General features: G+C 38.1%; 2 long non-coding RNA genes across 2 annotated transcripts; both read left to right on the top strand.

The window, feature by feature from the left end:
• The first annotated feature begins 8,962 nt into the window (after positions 1–8,962).
• Positions 8,963–12,060, top strand: LOC139165790 (uncharacterized). Its single transcript, XR_011558806.1, has 4 exons — positions 8,963–9,025; positions 9,662–9,697; positions 11,423–11,458; positions 12,039–12,060. It is a non-coding gene; the product is annotated as an uncharacterized lncRNA (long non-coding RNA).
• A 6,762-nt stretch (positions 12,061–18,822) lies between these two features.
• LOC139165789 (uncharacterized) lies at positions 18,823–21,078 on the top strand. The gene is made up of 3 exons (XR_011558805.1): positions 18,823–18,856; positions 20,849–20,887; positions 21,059–21,078. It is a non-coding gene; the product is annotated as an uncharacterized lncRNA (long non-coding RNA).
• The last annotated feature ends 2,022 nt before the right edge of the window (positions 21,079–23,100 follow it).

Genomic DNA, 23,100 nt, shown 5'->3' with positions numbered 1-23,100 from the left:
ATTTTGAATTGTGATCAGAAACTCATCGGCAACCAATGCAGACTGCGGAGTGTTGGTGAAACATCGTCATACTTGGGAAAGCCCATGATTGCTCTCGCAGCTGCATTCTGCACGATCTGAAGTTTCCAAATACTTTTCAGAGGTAGCCCCATATAGAGAGCGTTACAGTAGTGGAGCCTCGAGGTGATGAGGGCATGAGTGACTGTGAGCAGTGAGTCCTAGCACTAGACTAGGAACCAGAAGGCTGCAAGGGTGGGCTACTGCGCGGATGGGGTGGTAGCGAAAATGGATCTCCACCCCAGAGCACCCAATTTGCACTGAAAGATGTTGAAGGAAAATGCAGGGTGTCCTGCATAACCCACACCCACAGTGTGGTAGTAACATTTTGGTAGCCCTTCACTGGAAGGCTATGAGTTGAAGTCCTTCCTTAGGCATCAAAGTCAGCTGGATGACTTTGGGCTATATATATGTGTGTGTGTATATGCATATATATTGCATACATTGGTAGCCTTGAGTTATTTGTAAAAATAATAAAGGAAGGATACAAATAAAATAAATAAAAAACAAATTCTAAAAGTTATCCTGCATAGTTTTTCAGTCAAATATGTAATGACGGGCTGTCACTGGTGAGACACACCCACAATCATATTAGCATAATCTTATTCTCAGGGCCATCTTATCTTTCTTATGTTATGATCTTAATTGTTTTATCTCTCAGTATTGTTCACCTACTGTGATGTCCTCTGCTTTTTTTCTCAGATGGGGAGCTCCCATTTCTTTGTGCTTCTGTTGAGCGGAGTCTTAATCTCTGGAGGCCTCAGCCTTCAATACACAAATTTTTCAATAGACTGTGAAACGATGTCAACAAACCTAACTAAACCAGAGGAATCTGCACCACCCTATCGCCTTTCAGTATCATCCGGGGAATATAACCCAGGAAGTCAAGTTGAAGGTACTTTCCATATAATGTATAACTTGATTTCTGCATCTTATCATTCTTTTTTTCCAGTCTTTTTTTTTTTGGTGGAGAATAAAATATTTCAATGTGATATTTGATTAGATCAATCTGATAAAAAAAATACCAAAACACCCAGCATTTAAAAATACCCGGTTTTCTCCAAAATAAGACATCCCCTGATAATAAGCCCAAGCGGGCTTATGAGTGCATGGCAATAAGGCCAAGCACTTATTTCAGGGTTCAAAAAAAAATATAAGACACAGAATTACAGGGCTCTCTACATGGGGCTACTGTTGAAAAGTGTTTGGAAACTTCAGATCGTGCAGAACGCAGCCGCGAGAGCCATCGTGGGGCTTCCAAGATTTGTCCACGTTTCTTCAACACTCCATGGCTTGCATTGGCTGCCGATCGGTTTCCGGTCACAGTTCAAAGTGTTGGTCATGACCTTTAAAGCTCTACATGGCATTAGACCAGAGTACCTCCGGAACCACCTGCTACAGCACGAATCCCAGCGACCGATAAGGTCCCACAGAGTTGGCCTTCTCCGGGTCCCGTTGACTAAACAATGTCGTTTGATGGGCCCCAGGGGAAGAGCCTTCTCTATGGCGGCCTCGGCCCTCTGGAACCAACTCCTCTCGGAGATTAGTACTGCCCCCACCCTCCTTGTCCTTCGTAAACCACTCAAGACTCACTTATACCGCCAGGCATGGGGGAGCTGAGACACCTTTCCCCCAGACTTTTTTATACTTTGTTTTATGTTTTATATGAATGTGCTGTTTGGTTTTTAAAATAATGATAGGGTTTTATATGTTTTTTAATATTAGATTTGTTCCACTACTATATTGTTTTTATTACTGTTGTGAGCCGCCCCAAGTCTTCGGAGAGGGGCGGCATACAAATCTAATAAATAATAATAATAATAATAATTATTATTATTATTATTATTTTTGGGCAAACATGATAGTTGATTAGAGAAGAGCATTTACAGGCCCTGCAGCCTGCTAGGCAGGGTTGGGTTGTAACTTATCTTGCTGCTGGTTTGCTTCCACCTGTACCATGTGACTGCCCATTTGCTTTGCACACACGTGTGTATGTATGTGCATGTGCAATGCTAAAATATCTGAACAAATTCCCCCCCAAAGCCAAAAACAAGATGGCATTGTATGCACAGTGCTGGTGTATGCACAGCTTTTGCACATGCTCAGAAGGGAAAAAAGGGGGCTCATAAAAATTATGGTGGCATTCACAGACCAGTTCAGTGATATCACCAGGTCTATAGTGATGTCTATAGAACCAATGCAAATCAGTAGGAACTCACCTCTGCTACTAGGCCTTACAAAAACAGCTCTAGAAGGTTTGGGGAATCCCTTTGCATTACCATGTTTCCAGAAGAATTGGAGATATCAAAAATTGCTTTCTTACTCACTTCCTCCAAACTTTCCTGGACCCCAATGTTTTCTGAATACAAAAGGCTAATCTGGCTTCAACCCATCCACTCATTTATTACAGCACTCTGTTCTGCTACTGTTGTAATTGGGGTGTGAGTGGGGGTGACTTAAAGGTCAATCTTGTCTCCTAGCAATTGCCTAGACTAGTCTCTGCCATTTTCTTGGTAACATTTCAAAAGTGGTTTGCTATTGCCTGCTTCCTAGGGCTAAGATAAAGTGACTGGCTTCATGCTTAAGGCAGGAGTAGAATTCATGGTCTCCCAGTTTCTAGTCAGGTGCCTTAACCACCATACTAAACTGTTGTAATTGTAGAATACAAAACGGCTCCCCTAAGATTTAAATGGCTCTTCCTTACATTCTATAATCAAAATTATGAACCTTTATTCATGAATGAAACTCAAAGAGGCAAATCAGGGTGTGCATGGTCTTCCCAATTTCCAAGTCATTAAACAAACATCAGATTATCTCACATTCCTATATTTAAGGCTTAAAAGAAATATAATTTAGTAGCCACACAACTAAATAATAAACTCATTATTGAAAATATAGCTGCTTCAGATAAAGTTTTCCAAATTTTCATGGAATGTATTATCTTTTTGGCACTACTGGAATAGAACATATAATGCATAATATTTATGAATGTCTTTTTCTCATTTAGTGGATCTGGAAGGAACGTCAGGTGCTGGATTCAAATGGTTCATGCTACAAGCTCGAGACATTGAAAAAAATGTCCCCATTGGCTCATTTCTAACTATAGACCCCAATACACAGAACCACGACTGTTACAATTTGCTGGTATATCTTTATTCCTTCTCTTTCTCTGTGTGATATGATTTTAAAAAATTGGTTCCTGTAATAAGTAATAACTCTCAAAAATAGGTTGAATCAAAGGCAAGGTTTATTGCTCTGACAGGACAAGGAAGCTCAATTCAATCAAAAAGCAATTGTGTATTGAGAGCACAATACAATGACAGCTCTTAGTATTTATACAAACTAGCCCCAGCAACAGGCAGCTTTTACATGGATACATTTTTAGCGCCAAAAGAGGCCAACCAATCAACATTCAATAAACAAATCTGAACTTTTGACTTTTACCCTGTAACTGGGTAGGTAACTGGGCAGCATATCTAACAGTTCCTTCTGTAATAAATGTGTGCATTTATTTATTTATTAGCATTGAATGATGGGACACAATCTCTGCACATTAGTATAGTTATTTAAACATTAATGGCATCTTTTTGACTTGGAGAAATTAAGAAAGGGCTTTCCTTTCCTCGTTTCCATTTTTATCTTACATTGCATGCTAACTTTAGTCAGGGTAGAATATGGTAGAATTCTAAGGAATTCTGTATGTGATAGACTCACTGTTGCTACATTATCAGCAATTATCAGGGTCCTATTCTTTTTAATATATTTGTGAGTGACATAGGGGAAGGTTTGGTAGGGAAGGTTTGCCTATTTGCCGATGACTCTAAAGTGTGCAATAGGGTTGATATTCCTGGAGGCGTCTGTAATATGGTAAATGATTTAGCTTTACTAGATAAATGGTCTAAGCAATGGAAACTGCAGTTTAATGTTTCCAAATGTAAAATAATGCACTTGGGGAAAAGGAATCCTCAATTTGAGTATTGTATTGGCAGTTCAGTGTTGGCAAATACTTCAAAAGAAAAGGATTTAGGGGTAGTGATTTCTGACAGTCTCAAAATGGGTGAACAGTGCAGTCAGGTGGTAGGGAAAGCAAGTAGGATGCTTGGCTGCATAGCTAGAGGTATAACAAGCAGGAAGAGGGAGATTATGATCCCGCTATATAGAATGCTGGTGAGACCACATTTGGAATACTGTGTTCAGTTCTGGAGACCTCACCTACAAAAAGATATTGACAAAATTGAACGGGTCCAAAGACAGGCTACAAGAATGGTGGAAGATCTTAAGCATAAAACGTATCAGGAAAGACTTAATGAACTCAATCTGTATAGTCTGGAGGACAGAAGGAAAAGGGGGGACATGATCGAAACACTTAAATATATTAAAGGGTTAAATAAGGTCCAGGAGGGAAGTGTTTTTAATAGGAAAGTGAACACAAGAACAAGGGGACACAATCTGAAGTTAGTTGGGGGAAAGATCAAAAGCAACATGAGAAAATATTATTTTACTGAAAGAGTAGTAGATCCTTGGAACAAACTTCCAGCAGATGTGGTAGATAAATCCACAGTAACTGAATTTAAACATGCCTGGGATAAACATACAGTATATCCATCCTAAGATAAAATACAGAAAATAGTATAAGGGCAGACTAGATGGACCATGAGGTCTTTTTCTGCCGTCAGACTTCTATGTTTCTATGTTTCTATGTTTCTAAATTAGAATGTGTATTGCTCGCATATGTTAAAAAATATACAATGAAAAAATTCATTGTTTATCTCAGATTGTAGTAGTCATTAGTCTCCAAGCACAGGGGTTTTGTCAAAGTTAATGTGTGGGTAAGGCTTCCAGAATTCACTATGTGGTAGAAGTGTTGAATTATACAACACTATGAATTACACAAATGGAGCATTTAAAAGTTACCATTATCATATCTCAGGAAGTCATGCAGTTGGCTCCGTAGGACATGAGAAGGCCAACAAATCATGAATTTGGAATGTACCCTAGAATTATCTACAATTAACTTATTGGTTCTGCATGAAGTTTTTTATTTTAAGATTGCCTAGGCCAGGGGTAAACAACATTGGCTCTTCTATGACATGTGGACTTCAACTCCCAGAATTCCTGCGCTAGTATAATTGGCTCAGGAATTCTGGGAGTTGAAGTCTATAAGTTATAATAGAACCAACTTTGCCTATCCCTGGCCTAGGCCAATGATGGGTGCCCAAAGCGTGTGCGCGGACATTGTCGCACATGCACAAATGCTGGCTCGTGGGAGGCACTCGCACATGTGCAGTGGAGCTGAGCTGGTCAATGACTCGCGTGCCTGCAGCAAGGGCTCTGCGTGCTACTTGTGGCACACATGCCATTGGTTCTCCATCATGGGCCTAGGCACTTCTGACTGAAGAAATAGGCCTATTTTGTTAAAAGACAGAAAAATATACAGAAAGCAGAACATGAATTATTTTCACAAAAGCTAATGAGGCAGAAAACTATATTTGAGTCACAATGCTGGGATGTAAACACTTTGCAGTGGTCGTGAAAGCCACTTTTTCCTATATCACCTTCAGAGCATCTGTCTGCGGCATTTCTTAAATTTAGAAAAGCAAATCAAGTTGCAATAATTCTATATGCATAGGTTCCTTATCCCTAGTGAATGTAGCAATTAGGATGCTGACTGCACATTGCAGCGGTTCTCAATCTTTCTAATGCCGCGACCCCTTAATACAGTTCCTCATGTTGTGGTGACCTCCAACCATAAGTCTAGCACCAATTCTTCCAACAGAGCTTTAAGCTGATTGGCAGCCAGGTCAGAGGGACACCCACACTGTAAACGCCTGATTGGTCAGATTGTAAAAATATCTTCGAAGGCACCAGAATAGAAGCTTTGGTTCCTAACACCATGGGCAAATTTGTCTTAGGCGACCCCTGTGAAAAGATCATTTGACCCCCAAAGTGGTTCCCATCCCCAGGTTGAAAACCACTGGCATATTGTATTAGTAATCAAATATCCAAATATCCAAATCAAATAAGGTCCAGGAGGGAAGTGTTTTTAATAGGAAGGTGAACACAAGAACAAGGGGACACAATCTGAAGTTAGTTGGGGGAAAGATCAAAAGCAACATGAGAAAATATTATTTTACTGAAAGAGTAGTAGATCCTTGGAACAAACTTCCAGCAGACGTGGTAGATAAATCCACAGTAACTGAATTTAAACATGCCTGGGATAAACATATATCCAGCCTAAGATAAAATACAGAAAATAGTATAAGGGCAGACTAGATGGACTATGAGGTCTTTTTCTGCCGTCAGACTTCTATGTTTCTATATTTGTGGCCTACCCATTTCTGAAGCACTAATCTAAATAATACATCAGTTCTAATATATATCTATCTTTTTAGAATTCAACTTTAATCCACAAGAGCTCTGATGAGAAATATAATGTTACATCTATCTGGATTTCACCAGAGGCTAAGAAGGTTCAGTTTGTGTAAGTACTTACAGTATTAGGAAACTTGATGTCAATGTAGAATTTCTATTCTGTTTATAGAATAGAAATATTTATATACTTGGTATGTGTGTTGATGTGTAGAGACCTATGTGCGTATGCATACATACGTCTATACCGGCATAGACAAAGACAGAAACAGAAACATTATCTAATTATGTTTACAATAATAGCCAAGTATTTACATTGTCTTAATAGCATATAGCATTTGTGTCTCAGACAGAGATGCTGGGGCATCTGCATTGTGTTTGTTTGTGTGTGTGTTTTTGTGACTGTGTCTATCGAATAAACCAAAATGACAGCCACAATCAGGCCATTGTGGCTGCCATCTTGCCCTTTTTTAATTTTCCTTTGCAGATGTTTCTGGTGAGGTTATTTATTACATACATCAGAGGTAGTCAGTGATTTTTAACTGGAGCATATTTGGAATTTTGAATTTGGTATAGTAAAATAAAAAAGAGCTGTCAACTAGAGTTGTCTGTTCACAAATTGCTTGCCACCTATTTGTCTATTTAATATGGCATTGTAAAAAAAAGGTAAACAGAGCAAAAATATGTAGATGTGATCTTTCATTACAATTAATCTGCGCCAAACCCCTTGTATTGCTATATGATGAAACTAAACATTACAGGAAGAATGTATTTTGTGGAGATCAAAAATATATAAATGCTTTCTGGTCATTTAAAAGAAAACAATAGATTTGAAATCTACCATCACAGACATCGTATAAGGAAATCTTGATTATTATAAATAACAGGTTGCAAAAATTATCAAATTATGGTAAGTGTTTTGTAGAATAAATACAGCGTTCCCTCAATTTTCGCGGGTTCGAACTTCGTGGAAAGTCTATACCACGGTTTTTCAAAAATATTAATTAAAAAATACTTTGCGGGTTTTTTCCCTATACCATCTATAGGGAAAAAATACCTATACCGTTTTCCCCATCCGATGATGTCATATGCCATCGCCAAACTTTAGTCTGCCTTTAATAAATATTTTTTTTAATAAACTTTATTAATAAATAAACATGGTGAGTAATAATCTGAATGGTTGCTAAGGGGATGGGAAATTGCAATTTAGGGATTTAAAGTGCTAAAGGAAGGCTTGTGATACTGTTCATAGCCAAAAATAATGTATTTACTTCCGCATCTCTACTTCGCGGAAATTCAACTTTCACGGGCGGTCTCAGAACGTATCCCCCACGGAAAGCGAGGGAACACTGTAGTTATAAAATAATATTAGTATTCTGAAATAATTTTAAGATAAGGAAATAAATAACCAAATAAAAGAAATAACTTTAGAGTAGAAAAAGTAGAATTTCAAATGTTGTGGCTTTATCTATCTCTCTATCTCTCTATCTCTCTATCTCTCTATCTCTCTATCTCTCTATCTCTCTATCTATCTATCTATCTATCTATCTATCTATCTATCCTGCCTTTATTATTTTTATTAAAAACTCAAGGCAACAAACATATCTAAACAACTTCTTCCTTCCATTTTCCTCACAACACCTTGTGAAGTGAATTGTAGTGAGAAAGCATCACTGGTCCAAAGCTACCCACCCTAAATTCATGCCTAAATCAGGATTAGAACTCATAGTCTCCCAGTTTCTAGCATGGTGACTTAACCATTAGACCTGGACTGTCAAACTCCTGGCCCATGGGCCGGATGCGTTATATGCTGGCCAAACCCAGGCTTGGTTTAGCTAAGGGGGGGGGGGGAGAATCTCAATACATCATGTGATGCCACTGTGACAATTGAGTTTGACATCCCTGCCCTAGACCAAACTGACTCTCAACTATTATATAGTAGTGATGGCGAACCTATGGCATGCATGCCACAGGTGGTACACGGAGATATATCTGATATATCATGAGGCATTGCTCTATGTCAGATCCGGCATCCATGCATACGCTGGCCAGTTAATTTTTGCCTTCTTTTAGGCCATTTTCATTCTCCCCAGGCTTCAAGAAAGTCTCCTAAACCTGGTAATGTCGAAAAATGGCCCAACAGGCCAAACAGAAGTTTGGAAATGAACATCTGGTTCACCTGTTGGGCTGTTTTCACCATCTTCTGGTTTCAGAAAAGCCTCATGTGCAGGCGGTGTGCAGTATGGGGGGGGTGTATGCATACATGGGGGAGGGCATTACATTATAGGTGTGAGCATGGGAGAGCACACTTTTGGAACCCGAGTTAAAAAAGCTTTGCCATCACTGTTATATAACATATTTCATTTTGTATGGTGTGTTGATTCTAAAAAAAATGTTGAACAAAACATAATTCAGAAATTCATCATACTCCAAATTATATTGTCTTTACAGAGCCACTGTTTTTCAAGATCCGGAAACATACTGGGTTATTATATCCGACAAAATCCTCTTACCTAGAGATTCCAATGTAACAGGAGATAACAACAAAGTGGCTGATGTAGCCAAAGAAACCAGCGGATCTCGAAGAAGTAGAAAGAAGGTTTGTAGAAATAACTCAGACTTAACATGCTATATGTAAGTAAGCATTCTTAATTCCAATTACAACATAGAACAGAGCTATCAAATTCCCGACCCACAGGCTGGATGTCTCACACCTAGTTTAACAAAGGTGTGGGAGTCCTGATATGTCATGACAATGTGAGTTTGACACCCCTGACATAGAGACTTAACTATACTTAAATCTCCCATAATTTAAACATTATTTATTTAGCTGAAATTAATCATGTTCAGTTTTGACTGAATTATTGCTTAATGTTCATATACATCACTCGGTGTCTATGCTCAGAGTCTCCTTGCATTGAGGTACAAAAATAAATTATACTATATACTGTATATATTCCAAATCACTTATACTGTACAAAGTGATTTGGTGCAAGATGACTATGGCTATAATATTATTTGCAGAATGATATGATTATAATATTTCCAGGCATACCCATTCTGGCTAATACTCAGTATATATTTTTTTCCTTAGAATTTTCAACTCAGATATATAATCAAATGCTAAAAAACAAATAAGTATACTAAAACAAAACAAATAAATCAGACTCCATAGGAAATTTTGGCATAAGCTTCTTACCTAATTAAAAAGTTTTTTTTAATTTTGTCTTTACAGTCTTCTAACATTATTGTAAGAGTAAACTGTGGCCAGGTAAGAATTCTTGAACAATTTCCAGATTAAATTCTCTTCATACAATTGCCCTTATTCATGGAAGCTTTGATTTGTATGGTAAATATATTTAAATCTGAGCCCATTAGAGTCAGGCCCCAAGAATGGAGAACAACATATAAAGTTATTTCTGAGTAATTTCCTTTATTGTTTTTCGCCTTCAGACAGAATCTTGCCTGACTAAAGCAATCATATGCATAACTATAGAAGATATATTCTGGCAATTGCAAGAGAGGAATCCTTTTAACCCTCTTCCTGTCAACCAAACTTTCCAAGCTTTGCAGCCTCTTTGTCCTCCAGAATGCTGCTCCTACCTCCGGGGAAACCAGATTAAATTGCACCACACCAGTCTTTTTAACATTGTTTTAAATCAGAAATAGGCTCAAGGAGATTTGCGTTTATCCTCTTCCAGTCAGCATCAGCATACAGAATATATTATGAGATGAAGGTTGCATTCTGCAGCTGACCCAGTGAAGGGCTACCAAAATTTTTACCACCACACTGTGGGCGTGGCTTTATGCAGGACACCCTGCATTTTCTTTCAATATCTTTCAGTGCAAATTGGGTGCTCTGGGGTGGAGCTCCATTTTCGCTACGCCCACTGTGTTCCTCCTCCCCCATCCAAGCAGTAGCCCACCCCTGAGCTGACCAGTGGAATTTTGCAAAAAGAAACCCAACATCCAATTAATGTCTTTTCTGCTTCCTGTTGTCAGATTTAGTTCATTCTTTAAAAAAATATTTCCCATTTCCTATTCATACAAATATCAATGCATATACCTTGCATATATCTAAGAGACACACATAATTACATAGTTATATATTTCTTAAGTAATCTTTTTTTGTATTTATAGCAACACCCCTATCTTATAAATCAATTATCAGTCTGTATTCATTTTTCTCTTTCTCACTCCCCACCTACTCTAGATTTAGTTCATTCTGTGTTTGCAAAAATTATGTACATTTGAAAAGATTAAATTCTGTACATTTGCAAAGAGATGGACTGCCACATTGACAGTAGGCCATCCCTCTGCTTCATCTGGAAATTATTTTCTGTACCTAATCCCTACCGAAAGAGAAAGAATTGGGAACCCTCTGTAAAGCAAGTTGATGTAAATTATTGCCAGGGGAAATAGTCCAATTTAAATCTCAGTAGAGCTCCAATGTTTCCATTGGAAATTGTCTTCATTATAATTCCTAGTCAGTCCAGGCCAAAATGAATGGGTTTGGTTGCCAAACTGGCAGTAGCAATGGATCCCATAGGTGCAGAGTCAATTCTTAGAAGCAATACATATATTGCATGACAAGATACTCTTAATCTATTTATATAACAGCTTACCTCTCCTCTGCTAAATATATTAGTATATTGCATTTTTTCAGCATGGCACAAGAAGAGAAGCAAGATTCCTAAACAGACATAAGGGGTGGGGCAAAATGAATCCTATTTCCTGTTTATGTGCTTCTGTGCAATTTGCATTATAAAATACCTATAACACTCTGGTAAAGTATGCAATCCTTTAATTCACAAAAGAACACCAGAAAAAAGATGGGCGATAGAGAAAAAAATATTACTGTATTTAGACTTGATTTGTATTTTCAAATGCAGACTATATTTTGGAAGCTATTTCTCATTTATGCTTTTTGTTGAACCTGAAGTTGCATTGTGTTGAGGAAATTCTCTAGAACTTCAATAGTATTTTATTACTTTAGGGTGGTTCTTATGGAAGTGGCGGCGAATGTGTCCAGGTAAGCATTGTTATTCCTTCAATATATCTCAACCCAATCCTTGGTGTATTTTCACAGGTAAACTTGGTGGAGTACCCAACTAGGCCACCGTGTTTTTCCAATTGCTCCCTAGGCATATTTGGGAAACTTATGGTTCCCAGTTGGACTGGGGTTGCTTAGATTGGCAGGCAATTCCCAAAGCTGTAGTTCAAAACAATTAGTGGAGGTCAAATCAGATAAGCTAAATTATATAATTCTCTGCATCCTTTGACATATAAAACAAATTTGGAGGGGTGGGATTGTAAACTACTTACTATGAATAAATTAGTGAGGGTCATTCTTGGACCTTACTATGACCTCATTATACTGTCCTTTAAAAAAGATCAAAATAGCTATAGCTAAAAAAGCATTAAAAATAAATTTCTGATTTTCAACTGAAAGCTATAAGAAAATGAAAAAGGGCATATACAGCAGCTTATTTGTCTTGAATATTGTTTGACTTTTACTAGAAAGAATAGGACATGGAAATATTGACTATGCTATTATCAGTATATAGGTGTTTTTTTTTAAATGAATAAACTACTGATCTGATTCTTTGCAGGGTTCCTCGCAGAGTAGTAGCGGTCAATCACAGGTAAGAATTTACTCCTCCTCTCCTCTCCAATGTTAGTTATGTTTAGGCAAAGGCATAATATTAGAAGCATTGTTGAGAAAAACAGTGAGTGATACTAATTGCCCTAATTAGTATCACACTTCTCGATTATTATTATTATTATTATTATTATTATTATTATTATTATTATTATTTATTAGATTTGTATGGCGCCCCTCTCCAAAGATTCAGGGCGGCTCACAACAGTAATAAAAACAATATAGTAGTGGAACAAATCTAATATTAAAAAACATATAAAACCCTCTCATTATTTTAAAAAAACCAAACAGCACATTCATACCAAACATAAAACAAAGTATAAAAAATCCTAGGGGGAAAGGTGTCTCAACTCCCCCATGCCTGGCGGTATAAGTGAGTCTTGAGTAGTTTACGAAAGACAGGGATGGTGGGGGCAGTTCTAATCTCCGGGGGGAGTTGGTTCCAGAGGGCCGGGGCCGCCACAGAGAAGGCTCTTCCCCTGGGGCCTGTCAAATGACATTGTTTAGTCGATGGGACCCGGAGAAGACCAACTCTGTGGGACCTTATCGGTCGCTGGGATTCGTGCGGTAGCAGGCGGTTCCGGAGATACTCTGGTCCAATGCCATGTAGGGCTTTAAAGGTCATGACCAACATTTTGAATTGTGACCAGAAACTGATCGGCAGCCAATGCGAGCCACGGAGTGTTGAAGAAACGTGGGTGAATCTTGGAAGCGCCACGATGGCTCTCGAGGCTGCGTTCTGCATGATTTGAAGTTTCCGAACACTTTTCAAAGGTAGCCCCATGTAGAGATGTACAAATTTATATGGAACCATCTTTAGGATCATTAAGAAGAGATTATACCTACATTGTTTTACACTAGTTACTTTTATTTTTCCACATTCTTGCATTCAGAAAACAATATTAAGGGCCTGAAACCACAGATTTTGTTTCTTTCTGTTCTGCAACCCTGGATAGGACAGTTTAAACCTGACATAGTCTCTCTCTCCTTCTCTCTCTCTCATGTTTCCCTCCAGAGTTGTGTGACAAGGATCTGTAAAATTACTAGTGATCTCTTTTAAAAGATAAATGCTAAGTTTAATATAAGACAAAGATACAGTATATTGAAAACATATTTATAGCTCAACTGAGAGTTTACAACTGATGCTCAATATAACATTAGCAAAAGATACCAAGCAGAATTATTTGTGGAGATCTGCATTTTAACTGTTTAGAACCAAACCTGAAGAAAATTGGCTTGGATAACTAATGGAGAAAGAATTGTAGGGAGGCAGTGCTAAATTGGCATAACTGTTTATAAGAAAGAATATTAAGGTGTTCAATAGACTTACCTGAAAAAGATGACTGCATATGGTTAGGTTAGCTGTGCATATGCTTCAGTCAGTAAAATGCTTGTGCACCCAATGGGTTGACAGATCCCTCCATGATCTATTTGTCAGTCCCTCACTGATACAGAAACCATGTTTACTATGACTCTTTTCTATGATCATATTTCCAACATGCAGTGCCATCCCTTTGGCATTCGATCATCAGAATTCCCCATTTGTGAATGCTTAATTTTAAATATTGGAAAATAGATTAAGGGTAACGAGTTCACAGAGAGGGGCGGCATACAAATCAAATCAAATCAATCAATCAATAAATGAATGAATGAATGAACAAACGAACGAACAAACAAACAAACAAACAAACAAACAAACAAACAAACAAACAAATAAATAAACTGTACCTTCATCCTAGTTTTTCCTTACCTGCACAGCAAATAAATCAACCCAGGCAATAATTTAATTTAATTCCCTTTCTGCACCAAAATCAGCAATTTTGGTTTCTTTATAAATTATACACCTTGTTGTCAAGGTCACCAACAATTATTCTCAATGAAGCCTTTTTCTAACTATTGTTAGATGAACAATAGTAAAACTCTGCTATTACCTTGTAGTTTCTTTCGACATAGTAAGTGAAATCACTGGTAAAGGAATAACCTGTTTCTGCTTTTTTCTAGGGTGGTTTAGTCTACCAAGGTGGAAGCATTAAAAGGGTTGGATGCCTTGGTGTAAGTATATACTGTACTTTTCTCATTTCTATTTAGGCTAAAGATGGGCCATTCACAGCTCATAAGCTTCATAAAACTGCTTGGTCGCCTTTTTTTATACTCCTCAATCCCACCAAGATTATATTGCCAAGTCATTTTATTCAATCTCCCAATTCCCCAAAAAGAAAAAGTTGAATGTTTTCTAGCTTTACTTGTTTTGATGACATCATTTCCACTGTGGAATAGTGGTTAAATTACTATATTAGGAACAGGAAGGCCAAGATTTTAATCCACCTTCAGTCAAGAAAGCTCAACAGATGACGTTGAACCAATGTTGTTGTTGTTTTGGAGGGGGGGGGGGATAGGCAATGGGATTGTCCTTGAGATCCTGGGGAAAAACGGTAGGATAGAAATCTACGAAATACATGAATAAAATAAGACTACCACTTGACTTCAAAACAATAACAGAAACAACAAAATCTGCCTGTCCATGATTTAATTTGAGCCTTCAAATAGCTGTAATTGAAACCAGATAATAATATTGAAGTTTTGGCACATCTATTTAAGTTATGTTCTTTTATAAAAACTAAGTCTTTGGAAAGCATAACAAAGAGACTTAGTGGTGCAATGGTTAGAATGTAGTACTTCAGGCTAACTTTGACCACAGTCTAGAGTTTGATCCTGATGGACTCAAGGTTGACTCAAAGCTTCCATCCTTCCAAGGTCAATAAAATGATGACCCAGAATGTTGAGGGCAATAGGTTGACATTGTAAACCAGCCAAAGAAGCACTGTGGGGCAATATATAAGCGCTATTGCTATTGCTATAACTTCAGCAGTGTCATTGTATTGCATAGGCTTCCAGTTCTCTACCTTCTTAGTTTAGTGGAGGATACTGTTTTTGACTTATAGATGTGATAGAGTTTGGAATGTGCATTGTTTGGTCTTCCAAGAATAGTAACAATTTTGAAAGTGCGTTTCCAGAAATTTCCTCTTTCAAAAGATATCCACAAATGATGCTTTCAGAAAGATGTCTTCCAGTCTTAGCAATCAAGACCTAGTGACACTTTTTTTTATTTGCACCTTAAAAAAAATAAAAACTCTTCAGAATGGATCACAGAAATTGTGGCAAACAGAAGAGAGTTAGAAAATATAGGCAACATTCCTACATGATGCCTATATTTTGATAATAAAGCAGGTATTTTCATAGCAAAAGCATTATCTGAAGACAATGAAAGCCTCATTCTAGATGCAAAATATTCCTATTTTGTAAATTGTCTTCATTTAATTCTCTATTTTTCATACAGGGTGGACTTGCAGATGTCTACAACAAATATGGCTGTGGTGATGTAAGTCTCCTTCTGTTGTTTGAATGATGCTGTTGGTGGCATTTATGCCGTTCAACTGTCCTGTGCTTTTCAGTCTGTTCAAACTATAATTCTCCTCTTATTTTTCTGAAAATGAGTCCCACTAAATGGAATTCCCTCCCAAATGTACAGTGAGAAATTAATTTTTAAAATTATACATATGCTTAACGATTTGTGTTGCAACTGATAAATATGAAATCCATAAAACTATCATACACACATACAAACTATGAGCACATCAACACTAGTATTTCATTTCCCCAAACATTCATAAGAAATCTGAAGCAAAGAGAATGTACTTCCCAGTTAAACAGTAGCATCCAGTAGCCTGCTTTCTCCCCTCCAACTGGAGGATGGTCCTGGAGTAACAGAAATCACCTAGACTACATTTTCCAAAGGAAAACAGAAGAAGTTGCCAGTGGTCCTTAGCACCCACTTCCTGTGTTTGTAATATCTGCAGACTTGAGAAAAGTACTGCAAACCTGGGTCCAGAAAGCAAAATAAGAGTTGGGAAATGGGCCAATGGGCCATCCCGAAAATGTGCAGAACTGAAACAATTAAAAAGAAAAGCCAAATGTGCTGCAATTTCCAATGAATAAGAGAACAGTCAGAAATGAATCAACTGTCCCTACCCAAAATGTCATCATAAGATCAGATAGGTCCAGATCCAGTCCTAAAGAGTGCAAAATATTGGATGGCAAGTATCTTGATGTTGCATGTTCAGCATCATTCCATTTAGTATTCTAACAAGTTCTCCCAATGATTTTCCAAAGTTTGTTCTCATGGTTGGAAATTGGAATTGGAATGCTGCGGGTTCCTTGATTGCAGATGGACTCCCACTCTCTTTGGTCTCAATAAGCAACCATAGCCAAAGATCAGTACAGTGGTACCTCATCTTATGAACGCCTCTTCTAACAAACTTTTCAAGATACGAACCTGGTGTTTAAGATTTTTTTGCCTCTTCTTCCGAACTATTTTCACCTTACGAACTGCTGCTGGGATGAAGGGGTTTCTTTTCCCCCCCTTTTTTGAAGAAAGAAAAGGGAGGGGCGGCTTGGAGGGGGAAAGACTTTGCATTAACAAAAGTAGAACAGCGTGCTTGCAGGCACTGAAAGGGTGTCTTTTGAAGAAAGAAAAGGGAGGGGCGGCTTGGAGGAGGAAAGACTGCAGAGAACAGCAAAGGGTGTCTTTTGAAGAAAGAAAAGGGAGGGGCGGCTTGGAGGGGGAAAGACTTTGCAGAGAACAGCCACAGGCACTGAAAGAGTGTCTTTTGAAGAAAGAAAAGGGAGGGGCGCCCCCCCCTTGCCTTTCTTCCTTCCCACTCACCCTTTAGCCTAGCCTTGCTTCTTCCACCCGCCCCCTTTAGCTGCTCCTCCCTGTCCTCTGTTCGCCTCCCTTCTAAAGTTTGGGATTTTCCTGAAGGATTTGCACACATTGTTTGCTTTTACATTGATTCCTATGGGAAACATTGTTTCGTCTTACGAACTTTTCACCTTATGAACTTCCTCCTGGAACCAATTAAGTTCGCATCATGAGGTACCACTGTATTGTGGGAATTGTAGTCCAGATACATCTAAAAATGTCTACGATCCTAACTTAGGTAGAGATTTAAGTTAAACACTAATGAACAAGAACACTCTGTTATAAATGTTTAAATTATAAATCTCTTAAATTCTGCCAGTCCTATTTACAGTTGGTTTTATTTTATTTTATTTGCAGAGAGGCACAGACACTAGTGGCGGCAGCAGTTATGGGCAGGTATGAAATCAATTGCTATGTTTGCTATGTTTCCAAAATATGGAGGCAGCCAAGGAAAGAAGTTTCCTAAATTGGTATACTGCTACCCTTTCAGGGTAGACCATGTCAAGAAACAGATGCCACAAGAAATATAGGTCTACCCTTGATCTTAGCCAAAAGGCCAATATGTGTAAAAGTCTTAAAAGTACCAGATTTGTAAACCTAAAGACATTGTAATAATCAAATATAGAAGCAGGAAGACAGGAAAATAGGACTTAATGAGATAATCAATTTGAAAGTAGGTTATACATAAGACAGAATATTAATCATTGGTATCGTGCACCACAGAATAATTTAAAAGTATAGATTAAGCTGTCAAAGAGAATTGGGTGGTCGTTGTGTTTATATATAGCTGTTTTTATTATGCCTTAGTTCTTTTTCTTTCCTTTTTCTGTTTTTCTTCTTTTTTGTATGTTTTTAAATGTAGACAGAATATTGATCAAATGATAATGACCAATACCCCATCTTTCCAATGTATCACTTGGGTCTTGGGTTGTAATGATTGAGAAAAGATCTTTTTTAAATGTACAGTATATATACTGACTTTAAAAAAAAGAAAAGAAATATAAGTCTACCTTATTGATAATAGGCTATATTGCAAAAGCAGAATGTGGGAAGGCTGACTGTTTCTGTTTTCCTCGCTCCCAATTAAAAATAAAATAGGATCAAGGCAGGGCTGTACTGATGTTCTTCTTCATTCTTTCCTGTATGAAACCAGGGATTTCCACAAGGAGGGAGTTATAAAGAGGGGGGCATTGACGGTGTGATGCCCTCTGCTCCTGGAAATCCCTCTGTATGGAACTGTTGTCCAAGGGGTGGCATGAATGGCTCCAGGGCGCCCCCTGGTGTTGTTACAATTTTATTTATTTTATTTGTTTATTTATTTAGTCACAATTTAGTCACAATTTTATTTATTTATTTATTTATTTATTTATTTATTTATTTATTTATTTATTTATTTATTTATTTATTTATTTATTTATTTATTTATTTATTTATTTATTTATTTATTTATTTATTTATTTATTTAGTCCAATAGATAATACACATTGAAGAGAATAGATATGTAGTAATATAACTAAAGAAACAAATAGAAGAAAAGATATAAAAGTATAGGTGAACAAATTTGAAAGGAAGAAAAGATAAATGAGATAAAGAGAGACAATTGGACAGGGAACGGAAGGCACACTGGTGCACTTATGCACGCCCCTTACTAACCTCTAAGGAACCTGGAGAGGTCAATCGTGGATAGTCTAAGGGGAAAATGTTGGGGGTTAGGGGTTGACACTACTGAGTCAGGTAATGAGTTCCATGTTTCAACAACTCAGTTGCTGAAGTCATATTTTTTACAGTCAAGTTTGGAGCGGTTAATATTAAGTTTGAATCTGTTGCGTGCTCTTCTGTTGTTGCGATTGAAGCTGAAGTAGTCATTGACAGGTAGAACCTTGCAGCATATGATCTTGTGGGCAATATTTAGATCGTATTTTAGGCAATGTAGTTCTAAGCTTTCATAATATAATTCTTACTTTTTGTTTTTCTTGCAGTCTGTTTCAACTATTTCAGATAAAGGGAAGGTAAGTTCTTTTTCTGAACAACTGAAATATTCTTATGTAGGATCTTCTTTTAAAAATGCAACCATTCTCTGCAACAAACTTGTCTTCTCTGGTTTTTAATCTAAGTCATTCTCCTGCTTCTCTATTTAAACCTAAAATTAGAAGTGGATTGACTAACATTAGGCTCATGCAAAGATGAGCCAAGATATTTGGTTGCCTATGATCGAGTAGTAAATCCTCCACCCAGCCACACCAAATTGCATAGAATCTAAGGCCGGATAAATGAAGCAGAACACCCCTCCCCCATGAAATAGATACCATTGCCATTAATTTGCTGCCCTTTTATGGTCCCCAAAATCAGAAGTTGTGTGAGATTGATCCTCACATTCTCTTTCAGACTATCCTTAGAATTAAGAGCCGTGGTGGTGCAGTGGTTAGAATGCAGTATTGCCGCCTAACTCACTGCTCCCTGCCAGGAATTTGATCCTGACAGGCTCAAGGTTGACTCAACCTTCCATCCTCCTGAGGTTGGTATTATGAGGATGCAGATTGTTGGGGATAATATGCCAATTTTATAAATTGCCCCTTCCTTCCTCTCCTCCATAATACTTTTTACAATATATAGTAGAAGCTCCTCGTTCCTCTACTTTTAGTTTAGGTCTGGCATAAACAGAATCTTAGCTCCAATTAGTGGTCTCATTTGGTGGACTCTAGAACCTCAAGGGATTGGTCTATCAAAAAAAGTGTCATTTCAGCTTCAACATATAACCCAGAGGTAGGAAGTTGGTGCTATTCCACAATCCTTATTGGACACAATATCTGCCTTTAGTGGCAATGAAGGCTCCAGTCAAGGCATAAATTCAATATAGTGTTATTATTAATGAGTTTCCATGCACCAAGATGATGGGATATGGGGCAACACTACCCAATTACAATATTGTGACGAACTCATAACCTGGGATATCAGGCAAAAGGCTATGCTATGCCCCTAAACTTAATTTATTATACTGTGCATTTTTAGTGTCACGGTCTAGATGCAAATTAGCCTTCCCTGCCCTGTTCAACTCCTGGACAGGTAGCTAATGTAGATACAAATGCACATTTGATATTTGTTCATGCAGTTTGTTCATTGACACTACTATCTGATACGCACAGCTACTTTCTTATTTAAATTAGTGACTAGGCACCATAGTTCCCTCTAAGCTGAGCAGTGAGCAATCGCTCACTTAAAAATCATCATCAACTCAGAGTTTTCCAAACCTGCCCAGAAGCCAAGAGGGAAAGAGTCAGAGGGAAGGAGAGAGAGAGGAAGAGAGGAAGAGAGAGAAACAGATAGAAAAAAGAGAGGAAGGAAAAGAGAAAGAAAAAGAATGGGAGTAAGGAAGAGAGAAAGAAAATCAAAATCTAGTTTGAAGCTAACTCAACTATTTAAGTGGCATTTTGATATTGATAGAGTTGCCCTATTATGAGCTCACTGTTATAGACACACAGTACAGTATTTTATTTTGAAATTCTCTGAGGCAAAACAGGGTGGGTTTTTTGTTTGTTTGTTTGTGTGTTTGTTTGTTTGTTTATTTATTTATTATTTTTGTGCTGCCCAGTCCCGAAGGGACTGCCGCTCAGACACTATACTTTTCCGCCCCCCCCCCCCCAAAAAAAAATTAGAGGGAACACTGCTAGGCACCCACTGATTTTCATGAGGCAGCCTGCCACTATTCTATGTAAAATGACACTAACAATAGTCTGTTCATTTGGGCAGAAAAATGGAAATGATTATAGGGTTTTCCTTCTTATTTTCCAGCTATCAGTGAAGAATAGTTTTGAATCACTCTCCCATTTGGTAGAGTTTTTTTCCCCGGTTTAAAAAATTAAAAGCTTTTACAAGAGGGATTTTCCAAATGATATTTTTCCATTTATTTAATTTTTGCAACAAATTTATAATAGAGAAAAATAAATTCTAAAAGACTTTTTATTAAACAAAATCTAACTTTTCTCTTTTATGATTTTTGACAGGTCATAGTATATCCTCCTTCGCAGCCTTTCCCACCTGAAGTAAGCCCTACTTATTTAATTCTTTAACTTTATTACTGTAAAAGAATGCAAAGTGAATGTCTAATTGCAGCTCATTGATCATGCATAGAACTTTTTGCTGATTAGTCAATTAGAGCTTTTCTTGTAACTATTGTTTTTACTTATTCTTTTTTATCCTTTCTTTTTTCACAGCGTGAAACATATTCATCGGTAAGAATGCTTGCTTCCCCAGTTGGGCTCAAGTCAATGTGTTTCTAATACAGTACTTCCATTTAAAATATATTGGGTAGCCTTTCCATCTTTTCTTCTGTAATCTTTCTGGGCTAAAGAAAAAAAAAGGACAAAATAGGGAACCATGTGAAGATTATGAATGGGAAATAATGCTATCTTGAAACACGCACATTCCTTTACAATAAAAAACACTGAATGAGGCAAAGTAAGTGCACCATAAAAGTTTCTTCTGGAAATAATTATTTTTTTAAACTCATGCATTCAGTTTTCTGGTCCTGCAAAATTATTTCTGCAAATGATCTGCCTGCTTGGGGACTTCTAAAATGGTAATATACATTTCCCTCCCCCTACATTCTTTACATACATTACATTTTTATAGCACTTGTATGCCAAATTTTCACATACAATATTTCCAGGCTGAACCTAGAACTAAAAAAACAGTTGTATTTCAAACTTAGTTAGAAACTGGTTCACAAACTCCTGCAAAGAATGCACTTTGCTGTAAATGGCAATACATTTATGTACTTGATTTATGCTACATGAATATAAAACACAAAGACGCTGCATTGGCTACGTGTAAGAAGCTAACAAGCAAAATAAAATTTTATTGCTGCATTTAAGAAAGTATACTGATTTGCAGGGTGTTCAAGGAAAAAGTATAGATTGCATAGTGCATTTTATTTTGAGTCTAAACACTCAAGTACATTAGTAACAGATGAAGTGAGTTGCAATTAAGCATAAGTCACATTTTTAAAGAAAAGCTCCATTTCCTTTCATTCATTCCAAAGTTATCATCTAATTGCTATGAAAATATTCTCCCAGAACCACTTTCTTATCTTGTGTCTGGGCACCTGGTGGCCAGATGAGAGACAGCAGGTTCCTTATTACCCCCGGAGGCGGAGTAACGACGCTGAGACATGTAGTGGATTAAATACGGGTCATTTATTGAATTAACATAAATTTAAATAAATTTAAATACGTCAATTTAAATATTCAAATTCAGAACGAACTAAGGACCTGCAGAGGCCAAAACTAACGGGGCGGAAATTCCTACCAGAAAATTCCTTGGCAACATTGGGCAAAAGCTCCATGCTGAACCAGGTGAAGGTAGCCACCTTCACCTGGATCCAAGCCACGCCCCTTGGTCATGTGGGAGGAGTTCACCCTCCAATCCCCGTGGGAAATTGGATCCGGTGATTCCCATGAACATCCTCTCTCCAATCCCCGACATTGCTCAAACCTCTAGTTCCTGGAGAGAGGCGGTCCATCACCCTTTGAAAGGATGCCCAAAGGAGCATGCGCAGTTGCTTCTAAATGCCCATTTCCGCCCCTAACCTGCCAAACCCCAATGACCAGAGGGAGGCCTATGCTGACATCTAAGTGCGCCGCACCCCCTAACCACTCCAGTCCGCGCCGTCACTGTGGAATAGGCGGAAAAACGGCCATCTCTAAAAGGGAGGCCGCAAAAAATTCCTATTCGGCCCCGAGGCGACCTCCTCAGGACACACTGTTGATAGCGGAGGGTGGGCGGGTGTTCGCTTCAGGAGAGCCGAGGGCGAGGGGGAGGTACCGCCTGAATCGCCCTTAAATAGGGCGACTCAGGACCTTCCCCAGCCAGCAGGCAGCGCGCTACCTTGGCGCACTGCCAAAAGCCGAACTTCCGGGTTCCAGAGGAACCCGGAAGTCCGGAGCCTGAAAGAGCTGCCGGCAGCGTCTCCCCCGGCCCCGGAGGTAATTTCGGCCGGCGGTTAAGCCGTTGGCCGTGCATTAGTGCAAAAACTATAGGCTTGATCAGAGTAAAATGCCAAAGTGGGGTTTATTAAATAAATATTAAGAGAGTTAACAGAGAAAAATATAACAGTCCAAATCCTTTCAGCATGCCAGAAACCCCTAGGATAGCAGCAGATAGACCCTCTGAAGAGTCAAAAGTTATAGAGCAACCTTTTGAGATATTGGAAACACACCAAGGTTCAAACTATCTGGGGAACAAATGTACAAAAATG

Source organism: Erythrolamprus reginae, chromosome 3, assembly GCF_031021105.1.
Source record: "Erythrolamprus reginae isolate rEryReg1 chromosome 3, rEryReg1.hap1, whole genome shotgun sequence".
In the NCBI taxonomy this organism is placed as follows: domain Eukaryota; kingdom Metazoa; phylum Chordata; class Lepidosauria; order Squamata; family Dipsadidae; genus Erythrolamprus; species Erythrolamprus reginae.
The sequence above is the reverse complement of the archived record's forward strand: the minus strand, read 5'-3'. Positions and strand labels throughout refer to the sequence as shown.